The following is an 11,726-nucleotide window of genomic DNA, read 5'->3' on the forward strand; positions in this document are numbered from 1 at the left end:
AGACTCTTGAGAGACATATTTAGAATGCCGCCTACCACACTGAGGAGCCCATGGTCTATAATTTCAGCTACCTGGGAAAATCCTTCCAAGAAATAAAGTTGTAACCAAAAGACTGTAAAATGCTAAACCACGACGTACCAAGATTATACAAAGCCAAACAGAACAAAATGCTTACAGAGAAGTCCATTGTCACTGAGTCTGTCTAAAACATACAAAGGCAAAATATAACATCAGTTATTTCTGGTCTCACTGGACAGTTTTACTCAATGGTATAACACTGATGTTATTTTAACTATGGCCATGGGAAGAGACAGTAGTGTCTGATCAGAAATACCTCAATATCTTTTGTTGCAGTGTTTCCTAAAATGGGGTACCAGGTGGTAAGTGAGTTAATTTTAGGTACTATGCTAAATATTTTTAGTTTTGACACTTAGGCATTTATTTTTATGTGTGATTTCATAAATGATACGGTTTAGGAAATAAGTATGGTTTTCCCTGAAAGTCACAGCAAAGAGTATTCACTTGGAAAGGACTCCCACCCAGGAAGCTGAAGTGAGAGTCTGGGGGAGAAAGAGTGATGGAGGAAACCCAATAGATGGATGCCTGGCTGATTTGATCACTGCTATGCAAAACTAGTGTTTGATTCCCCAGGACCTTCTAAGGCACCTACGACATGAATCTCAGGGGATGAATGGGGTAAGTGTCTACCCATTGGTGCCTATCCTCCACTGATCAAAGATGGCCCCATGAGCATTAACACCCCACAATTCTGGGTTGCATGAGCATGAGTGGCCAGCAGTTCTGCCAGGTATTCTGAGGCACTAAACAAGTTGTAACCATGCAAAGATGTTTGAGACCTACCTGATTGCTGTAGCACTGGCTGCAGTAAGATGTGGGCCCAAGAGTAACTGAATGACGATCTGGAGGTGTCCCACGTGCCATGGTCAGTTTATTAGAGATGTACACATACTATATACATAATGGCATGTAATTATATACAAATATGTAATTGTATATAACTACATATAATCATATACATAATGCAGGTGGTATTACCTAAGTGTGTTAATCTCGACCTTCTGAGACACAGACACAAAATGACGTTAATTAGGCAAGAGATTTGTTAGGAAAAATACCTATAAGAGGAAGTGGAGAGGGAGCCAGGAGAGACTGAGAACCGTCGGGGTGACATCAGGTCTGACCCTGAGCAAAGGAGAGAGGGAAGGAAGATAAGGTGGCCGAGTCTCAGACCAGAGAGCAGTCCTCGGGAGAGTTTGGCAAAGCTGTCTTTGGTGTCCTCAGTCATACATCCCTGTATTGGTGTCCCTCCTTTTCTGTTTCACATTCCCAGAACCCCACTTCTGCTTCCTGGGATACTTTTCCAAGTGAAATCCCAACCAAGCCTTTGTCTCATGTGTTCCCATTTTAGAAACATCTCCCAGGAATGGCCCTGCCTTAATAACCCTGGTGCACTCAGCCATTGGTTGGGAGCAGCCCGTGGGAAGCACAGATCATTGCAAATGTGGCTACGGGTTTCAGAAGGCAGCAGCTGGGACCCTCCATCTGTGCACTCCCTGAAATCGGAGGGCTGAGCAGTCTGTTCTCATGGCCACTGCTGTACACATACAGTAAAAACTACAAAGGCAATAAATACCTGGCTAAAGTTTTAGAAACCCAGCCCCGTCATAATTGCTGAGAAACACACATTGTTCTAAGATGCTAGTCCTTAAAATTCGACTTTCAGACAAGGGTGTCCCTCTTGCTTTGCAGACAAAGGAACACATGGGTTTTGAGCAGATTTCTTTACAAACCTGCTCCAGACTTAGTGAATGGATGTTTTTTCTTTTTTTTGCTCTGTTTCCCTTCTCACCTTCTAACACTTCCCCACCTTAGGTCCGTATGTGTCTCCGCTCTTTGGCTTTCTACTTGGTCTTTCCCAGTCAGCAGAGGAGCTCTCTTGATATAAACATGGATGAAGAAAAAACAAATGCTGTTATCTGAATAATAAGAGCTTCCTACAGGAGATAAGTGTTCTGAAGGCTATTTGACCGTGGGGGTAGTAATAACAGGTTTAGTGAATACCTGTTTGGTTAATTATTCCTCCTTTGAAGCAGGTATGTTGGTATTCATTTAACACTGGATAAATCCATTTTACCCATACTCTCTCTCCTTTTGCAGTTACTGAAGTGGCACCCCAGATCTGTCATTATATGCTTGTTAGAATAAAAACTACAAATGTGAAATAAGTCATAAGAATTGTTCTCAAAGATGTGTGGATGCTTTTGGGTTTTCCATACAGAAGATGTTGAATTAGAAAAAAATTTTTTAAATGATCTAGAGAGTCCCTGAATGCTTCTGGTGATGCAAACATATTGTGAAAAACACATACTTAGAGATGTACCAGCTGGGCAACTATTGAGAAGGTTAGAAAATGGGTTTCAGCAGCCTGAAGCCTTGATGAAAGGAAAAGGAGTGTTCAAGTCCACCTGTTTTTTTAGCTACCATCCCAGCACCTTATGGCTGCTTCTGGTGTGTTACATGGACATGCAGAAGATGAGGTTATGATTTTCATATTTTTAATCCCTTTCCTTTCACACTAAATAAATAACTCACCATCAAATACTTTCAGGGGAAGACTCTAAACGGAGGTAGGGAATAGAGCAATGTAAAAATTTTCAGATGTGAAAATTAATAAAACAAGCCAAGGAGCATGGCTTAGTGGGTTTTCCTAGGACCAGAAATACAGGCGCCATTGAATGTAAGTTTTACCTTCATGCTTGGCTGTCTCTTAAATTGTGAACCCATGAATCCTCTGGAAGCAACTGCCTAGAAGGAAACGACACAACAAAATTCACCTTTCCCTGCCCCCAAAAAACGGGTCGCCTTCGGCAAAGCCCAGGGTTATAGATGTGGACCTTTTCTAGTTCACATCTCCTCCCTGATAATAGGATAGTTTTCCACTTTGGAGTAGCAAAACTTGACTCCTGCAAAGGCAAAGGTATTTGTCCAAGGTTACCCTGTGGGGCTAGTCAAGAATAATAAACCAGGGGTAGGACTCAAGCCGTTTATTTCAATATTTCAGGGTTTCAACCTCCCCCTTGAACATTACTTAGTATGGAACTCACATATACACAGAGATTTCTCAAATACCTGCTACAACTTAGTTGTAGCCCAGCTATTCATGTCTCCCCACTAATGCTGCTGCAGCAAAAAGAATAAAAACAAAGGGGAGAATTTAATGCCTATTGAAATCTGACTCCAAATGTGTAAAGGTGAAAGAGTGTGGTTAGAAGACTTAACTGCCTGTTGAGTTCTTTTATGTAATAACTCAAGTAGCCTGTTGTGAGTTGCTTTTGCACTATTAACACATCTGGAGCAAGTGGTCATACATTTGGGACTTTTTAGAATGTAAAAGTAGCTTTGTGGGCAAACTTGTGTTAGAAAGAAATACTTCTGAAGAAGTATTGTCCTGAAGAACAAAGACTAACTTTAGAGTACACTCCTCCCCTCTCTCCTAGCCTCAACTCCACAGGGCTTTGGATTGAGCATGTGTTAAACCTATATTCTCAATCTGGAGTAGTAAAAATTGTCCTCCTGTTCTGGACTGTGTTTGATTTTAAGACATCCTTTGGATTCCAGATCAGATCCAAAATCAAACAAACTAACAAAATAGCCAACAGAGTGTGTGGAGTCCACGGACATTCTCCATCTGCCCCTCTCGTCCTGTCCCCACCCTGCTCCATGGCCCAAGGGGTCGACTCACGACTCACGTGGGCTGCATCTGTGGGCTTCCTTGCCCTTTGGTTACCGGTTGGCTTTGGCCAGTGGAAGGCATTGGTGGGAGGTCTGAGGGTAAGAAGATTGGGAGGTCAGGTATTTATCCTATATGTCTGGTTTCATCAACATTAGCACCTCCTTTAACCCTTTACGTCTCCAGATTTCTGGGATTAAATTCCAGAATAAGAGTCTGTCCCCCTTGTCAGGTCAGTCTGGGGATGGCTGCATTCCAATATAAAAGTCCTGCCTCCTATCGGACGTCCCTTTCTCTAAATGTACTCTCTCCTGGTTCTGGTAACTGCTCCCAAAGGGCCAGGACTAAAGCAGGAGGAAAGCCTAAGGCTGAAGGATCAAAATGGGTCAGGAGCAATAAAGCGAAAGCGTAAAGTGACATGTGTCTTCCACTTTCCTTATTGTTGGTCTGTGCATGGTGCCTTGTGGGCTACTGTGAACAAAAGAGGGGGATATGGCATCTCGGAGTCACAACCCACCCTTTCTTCCCCTCCCAGCAGCCCTCTCCTTCCTCCTCGCTCCTCTCTGAAGAATGAGTGACAGTCAAGGGCAAGGATATTTATTGAACCAAAATGCCAATGGTTGCAGTTTTCCTTGGAAGGAACAAAGAGATTGAAAGGCAGTCCATGAGGACTCTTACTCTGGAATTTACTTGCAGAAATCTGCAGAGGTAAAAGATGAAAGGAGATGATGAAGCCAGACATATTGCAGTCATTCATTAAACAGAGCAGTAGTTAGCAGATGCTCTCTTGCTCTTTCTTCTTGTCAATGACGGCCTTGATTTTTCTGATTGCCTTCATGCTACCTTTCCAGTGTGAAGGCATGGAGGCTAAGGTGCAGGCATGGTTTGCTTCTAGACCTGTCTCTAGCCAAGCAGAAGGGGGTCCTCTGGTCACTGAGGTTCCCGGCTGATTTTCAGGGCCAAAGCCACAGCTGGTTGTGGTAGAGAGCTCCTCATCTAGAGAGAAAATGGCTCTGGCAAACAGACACAGCAGAATATCATCGTAGCTGCATCACCATTTAATGGGATTTGCAATATCCACAGTCAGTCTCAGCAAGTTTCTGTCACGTTTAAGTGACCAAAACATGCCTAGAAGTCCTGGGATTCAACTGTTTCCTCAGCCAGGACTGGAAGATGTGTCTGCCAGAGACAATCCTCTAAATACTGAATCTTTTTTTAAAATTTATTTTATTGAAGTATAGTTGATTTACAATGTTGTGTTAATTTCTGCTGTACAGCAAAGTGATTCAGATACGTATGTGTGTTTACACACACACACGTATATTCTTTTCATATTCTCTTCCATCACTATAGCACTTAGTTCCCTGTGCTATACAGTAGGGCCTTGTTGTTTATCCATTCTATACATATTAGTTTGCATCTACCAATCCCGAACTCCCAATCCATCCCTCCCCAACCCGAATCCTGATAGTCTTTGCGCTCTCCTAACATTGCAAGAACTCTCTGCCTCAAGAAAGAAGCTTTGCTTCCAGGGATCTCTTGATTGAGGTAGCAGTATATTGACACATCACCTTCATCTATGCTATGCCAACCTTTTGGAGAACCCAAAGCTCTCCGACATTAGGATTTGTTGCCTTATTAACGTTCTTTTCTGAGAAGCCCACAAAGCAGCACACACCTGGCCGGGAGTGTAAGGCTTCAACGTATACCTTACAAATGGTACATGCCACAGAGACAGAGTAATTGCCGACCCCCAGCCCAACCCCGTTTAGCTGCTGAGATCTGACGGGATCAGAGCAGAAGGTGACATGGCTAGGAGCTTAATTAAAGGAATGGTTTTGTTCAACCCATGCTCATCCTTTCCCCCTTCTCCCAGTCATGCTCACACATGCCAAGAAAATCACATTGAGGACGAGATTATGACCTAGTGATCTCATTCGGGATGTTACACTATCTCATTTCAACAGCCTGGGAGAGCAATGTCATTTTCAGGTCTAGGAGAAATTTGACCAGCGACAGAGCAAAATTTAGCCCAGGCTTTTCACTTTCCTGTTTGTCTCCCAGGCAAGGGGTCCCCAGCCAGCTGTATCAGGGAATCCAAACACTTTCCTAATCTCTAATAAACAGCTTGCTGGCAACAGAGCCTTCCCATTCGCCCTTTTTCCACAGGTTAGTGGAATCCACACGTGTCCTGGAAGTGAGACATAGACATTCAGGGAAGCAGAAAATTATACAGTCTTCTCATTCCAATATCTTTGCTTCCTCCCCACCCCGAAACAAGGAAAGGATTTCTGTCTTCTTCACAAAAAAGGTGGAGATTTCAACCTCTCAAACCTATTACTCAACATTAAAAGGGTTTGCCTACTGAATAGCCTCCTTAAAAATACTTTCCTCCGCTTTCTCCTCTGATGTGCTTTTGGTCAGTTTCATTCACCTGCTCATGTCGGGCTGCCTGGATTAATTTTCTGGACTGACTACATTTCCTTGCATTACCAACATATGTGACAAATAACTAATCTGACTCATCAAAATGCATTAGAATGCAATGTTCCAGTTACTGAAGGACATTTGAAATTCAGCATGTTGTCTCCTTACTCTTATTGCCAGAGATAGTAAAAATGAAGAGGTAGAGATGGTGCTAGAGCCCACTTTGTGCCCAGAATTTGTGTGTCTCTGTTATTGCTGCTCCAGCAATCCAGGAAAACTTGGACCCACCTCTGTTTGTTTTGTACTCCCTAAAATATTTTTCGAATTAAAATTTGAAATATAACCGGAATAACTTCTAAGAAGCATAGCATAGCCCAGAACATAAATCATCCAAAACAGAATTAAGTGGATGTACTAAATATACCTAACACTGTTTAAAGTATCCTAAATATATTATTCCTATTCTAGGACCATTTCCATATTCTACATTTGCCCACAGACCTTCTAAATCAGGCAATAGTTGGGCCATATGAGTAATAACTCTAAATGAGATGCAAAAGCTATGTAGCAAAGAATGTGATATAAATATCACTGCTGCTTAATTGGTGTAATGGACATCTTTCAAGCATCTCCCAATATTTCCAAGAAGAGGCTGGAAAACAGATTACACAGAGTGATTTTTACAACTCTATTTTAAATTATAATTTAGTAACTGTAGAGCTGGTATGGAGTCAGAATCCCAAGAACATTAAACATGATTGCTATACATAGATAAATACATTAAAATATTTTTACCAATATACTAGTGAATGACTTGTAATTTCTTCTCCCAAATAGTTTTACCTTGTTCTTTTTTTTCCTTATGGTTTTATCTTGTTTCTTTTTTGGAGTCACATACCCCTATGTTTTCACCATTACAGGTCTGGGGGGCTTCTTGAGGGAAAAACTTAGATTAAGAACTGGCAGAACTCAAGGACAGCAGAGGCAAACCTTGGCTTTCCCTTTCTTCTTAAACTCAGGTGATCTACTACTCTTCTTTCTCTGCCTTTTATTTATCTATAGAAGGAAGATTTTTAAAGGAGTTACCTCTTTGGATGATTGTGAACAAAAAAAGCATATCTCATAAAAATACCATTGAGTGCATCTCCAACAGAACACATGAAGCTGATGTAGCCAGACATTCAGCTGGTGGCGCAGGGAGGCTGCAGACGTTCATTATCTCATCGTGGAATCTCACTCTCGATGCCTCTCAGTGTTCTTGGGAGAAGTGTTCTCCATATACAAGCAAATACCTTGTGCCTGTGGCATTTTGGTCAGCTTCACCAGAGAGCAATGCTGGAGACTGTGCAGCATGGTGCTTCAACATGGGAGTTCTGGGTATGACTGAGTGGGTTCAAATCCTAGATCCTCCACTTTTTTGCTTTATGCCTTGGGGCAATTAATTTTTAAAAAATTTTTATTTTCTATTGGAGTATAGTTGATTAACAATGTTGTGTTAGTTTCAGGTGTACAGCAAAGTGATTCAGTTATACATAGACATGTATCTATTCTTTTTCAGTTTCTTTTCCCATTTAGGTTATTACAGAATATTGAGCAGAGTTTGCTGTGTTATACAGCAGGTCCTTGCTGGTTATCTCTTTTAAATATAACAGTGTGTATATGTTAGTTCATTTAACCTTTCCAAGGATATGGAAAATCTCCAAGGGTAATTGTAAGGAACAAATGCAGTAATGACTGTAAACCACTCAGTACTGTGCTTGGTAAACAGTAAATATTTATTTATATTATTATTACTAAGAAATACATGCTAAGAGTTTGAGGGTATTTAGGAAGAAGAGAGAATCCAAAGGAATAAGAAGATATAATCCTCCATCTCAGGGACCTGCAATCCAACTAGAGAAAAGGCACATATATCCAATATATAGAAATCACTATAAGGCTGATGTGGGGAGAAAAGCAGTTTTCTGCTCTTGATTACATTTCTGGAATTATCTTATTCAGGGATTTAAGAGGATGAGAACATTGGCCACATCATGGATTAGAACTAAATTGGATTTGGATTAACCAAGACTAATGGTAGGGTAGGTCAAATTTCTTATTGCGTGGGGTCACGATTTAGAAATTTTTAGAAGGGGAAAGTCCCTTTAGAGGAAATGTATTTAAGACTGTGTCAATCTGTGTACTTTCCATGGACAAACTACCTTTAATGTATACTGTGTTAGACTCTTTAAAAAATAATTTTCCACAATTAAGTTTTTGTCTTCTAGAAGAGGAGGGAGAATCTCCTGCTGGAAACGGCTTTCAATCCACTTGCAAACTCCCTGAGGGCTGAGCCACTTCTCACTTTCTCTTTATGTCTAATATACCTAGGAAGGCTGGAGTTCGAACTCAACACATCTTAATGCAATTGGACCAAACTGCAATTAGACCAAATAATTGAAGAATTTGGTGACGGTTACTGTTGTTTTGAGATCGTCTTGATGAAGGCAAAATAGGCTTGCATGATGGCTCGGAGCCCTTCTGTCTTTTCTTGTCGTCTTTATGGTGGGGATAGGGTCTCCTGAGCAAAGAAAGCAACCGATCAGATTTTAAAACACCCTTTGATAACCCAGAGCTGCCCAAGCTAACCTTAGCTTCCCACAAACTTAATTCCTAGTCTTTGCCTTTTATTCATCTATAAAGGGCTTTTAATTTAGAGAGGAGTATATCAGAATTGAGGTGCATCAGAACCTTTGGTGGCTATAGAGGGCTTGTAAAAGTGCCCCGGGTGATTCCCCACCATCTCTTCCACCCACAACCCCCAAAACACAGACCAGTTGGAAACAACTGCTCCAAAATAACACCTTTATCTTAAGTCTGAAAGTTGACTTCTTTCTTGATACCCCTGCCACTGTGTAACTGGGAACAGAGAGATCATCTTTAGTTTTACTGAGGAAACATCACTATCCAAAGTCCTTAGTGTGCCTAAAATACTTGGTAGAAAAAAAAATCCTAAGGATAGAATGAAAGATAGTCCAATGGAGGATGTAATAAATGATGTTACAGAATTAACGTCACTTTGTCTGTTAAACTGAGATGTGTTCCAGGAATGTTTGAGATTATGAGATAGAGAAATGTGCATGTGTGTGGAACATAGGGAAAGCCAAGAGTTGGATTTTAAAAGCAAGATCCAGAGAATGCTCTTGGCTACCCATTTCCTTCCCTCACCATTGAATCACACTCTACTTTTCACCAAGAACGTCGTTGAATCCCAAGAATCCCCACTGGGACAGTGTCTTGGAGAAAGGGGCTCTCGAGGAACAAAGGAAAGGGCTCAGCTGCCGTCCCCACCCTGGCAGTGTTCATCTCCATGACTTAAGCTGACTTAGTTAAAACTTGAGCTGGTTGTGCTCTCTTCTAGGAAGGCTCTCAGGTTGGGAGGTCAAAGCAGACCAGAGTGGCAACAGGGAAAATAAAATATGTTGATTGCTCAGTGGGGTTGTAAACTTAAGGGAGAAGGTCAACAAAGACTATGGAGGTTTCCTCTGCAAGCAGGAAAGCAGACAGGAAGTCAGGCAGAAATCAAAGCAGGACAATCAAGGAGCCCGAGGCTGGTATCCATGTGCCCTCTGGGCTCCTACACATCCCGCAGAGCAATGGCCAACCCAAACGACCATACACAACGAGCACCCTGCTCATGTCCTCAAGAAGCGTAAGCCAAGCAGTGGTGATGGGATAGGCACATGGCTTCAGCAGAGGTGAGGGGACCCCAAGCCCTTCTTGATCACGGTGAGCACAATTCATCAAAACCAGAGAATTCAGGTTGAGAGAGTAGTTTTGATCGGAAGAGAAAGCATAGAACTGAAACTTACAGCAAGAAGAATTTTCAGCGAGTTCTTATGGGATTGAGTTGGGGGAGGAAGAAGAGAAAAACAAACAAACATCAACTTGGGGCAAGGGATGAGATTAGGGAAACAAACAAGAAAGGACAAAGGCTCAAGACGGAAGAGTTGCCTGACAACGATAATATGAGCTGCTAACATTCAGGATCACTCACTATGTGTTCAAGCCTCACAACAAAGGTTGGCAAACTTTTCCTGGAAAGAACAAGATGGTCTTGTGGACCATATGGTCTCTGTCACAGCTACTCAGCTCTGCCTCTGTAGCATGAAAGCAAAAATAAATGAACTGACATGGCTGGATTTGGCCCCCAGGCCTTAGTTCTTCAACTGCGGCAAAGAGATGGTGGTATGATTATCCCAGTTGTAGAAGTGAAAACCAAGGCTTAGAAGGGTTGAGAGAGAGTGAGTGGTCCAGTTCTCCCTTGGCTGGAACACCCACCAGGGGTGAGCTTGAGTTGACCTGGAAGAGACTTGTAGAATGCAGGACACACTGGGCAACAGGGCACTGAGTACACCTAGCAGGCACCTGGCAGTCTCCAGATAGCCCTCACACTATGACTAAAAAACCCAAACCACAATCCCAAACTGTCTCATTAAACCGTCGACACGAGTGTGGTGTTTCGGGAACATGTTGGGGCTGAAGATATGGGGAGAAAAAAAGCAAAGTCTGTTTAATCCTTGGTTGCATTCTTTGGGGGAACAGCCTCTCAATTCGTTGCCCCTTCCAGTACTTCCAGTACAAAGTCGCCCAGCGGGAGACATGACCGGCTGGTGTCGGAGAAGCACAATGTCTTCAAAGCCAGACAGCTTTGCTTTCAGCCTCCTGCTTGCCTACAAATGGGTGTATGTACCCTCTTGGACAGTGGACAGATGGGTCCCTGCCTTTCAAGAGCTTGAAATCTAGAACAGAAGGCACATAACAGATTTCACATTACCACATATCTTCCTGAAGTGGTTTCGCTATTGTATCTTCGAGGCTAACACACTGGAGTGTATGTTTGCCGTTGAAGTCTCGTGTTTGGCACTCCTCGAAGGTTACGATTTTCTGCTGCATCACTTAGGTTATTTACAACACTGACGCTGATGAAATAAATATCGCAGTGACAGTAATGGGGGTCTGTGTTTTAATTGCCAAAGGACTGCAAAGCTTCACTAACAGAAAAAGAAAACGTGAAAGAAAGCAGAGTCATGACATGACACACATCTCTGTTTCAGTGGAAACCCTAAAATCGCCAAGATGTCACCCTCTTTAGCTATTTTTTTACAGCTGTGGGAATTCGAAGCCATGGTCTGGGATCCAGACAGGCTCCTCTTTACTTTCTTTAGCTCTCGCATTATATTTGCCTCTTCAGAAAAAACAGGAAGTAACTTGCAAATCAAGACAGTACCGGAAAGCCTGCTAATTTTCCTGGGAGCTCTGCTCTGTGTGGGGAGAGGAAAGCACTTAAGACTGGCCCTGGGTGACCAGGGAGACCAATGTTCCAGCCTGTACCGGAGCTGAGGGCTTCACTCAAGGACAAAAGGATTCACCACTGAAGCTTATTAAAGTGTCTTTTAATTAGACTTTTCTGGTCTGAGCCTTCAATGATGCTTCTGTCATCCCGAGAGGGTTATGGTTGATGTGTATTCATCTTTAAGCTGTGGCTTCTACTCGTGTAATTTGTCGT

Source organism: Delphinus delphis, chromosome 7 (genome assembly GCF_949987515.2).
Source record: "Delphinus delphis chromosome 7, mDelDel1.2, whole genome shotgun sequence".
NCBI classification, from domain to species: domain Eukaryota; kingdom Metazoa; phylum Chordata; class Mammalia; order Artiodactyla; family Delphinidae; genus Delphinus; species Delphinus delphis.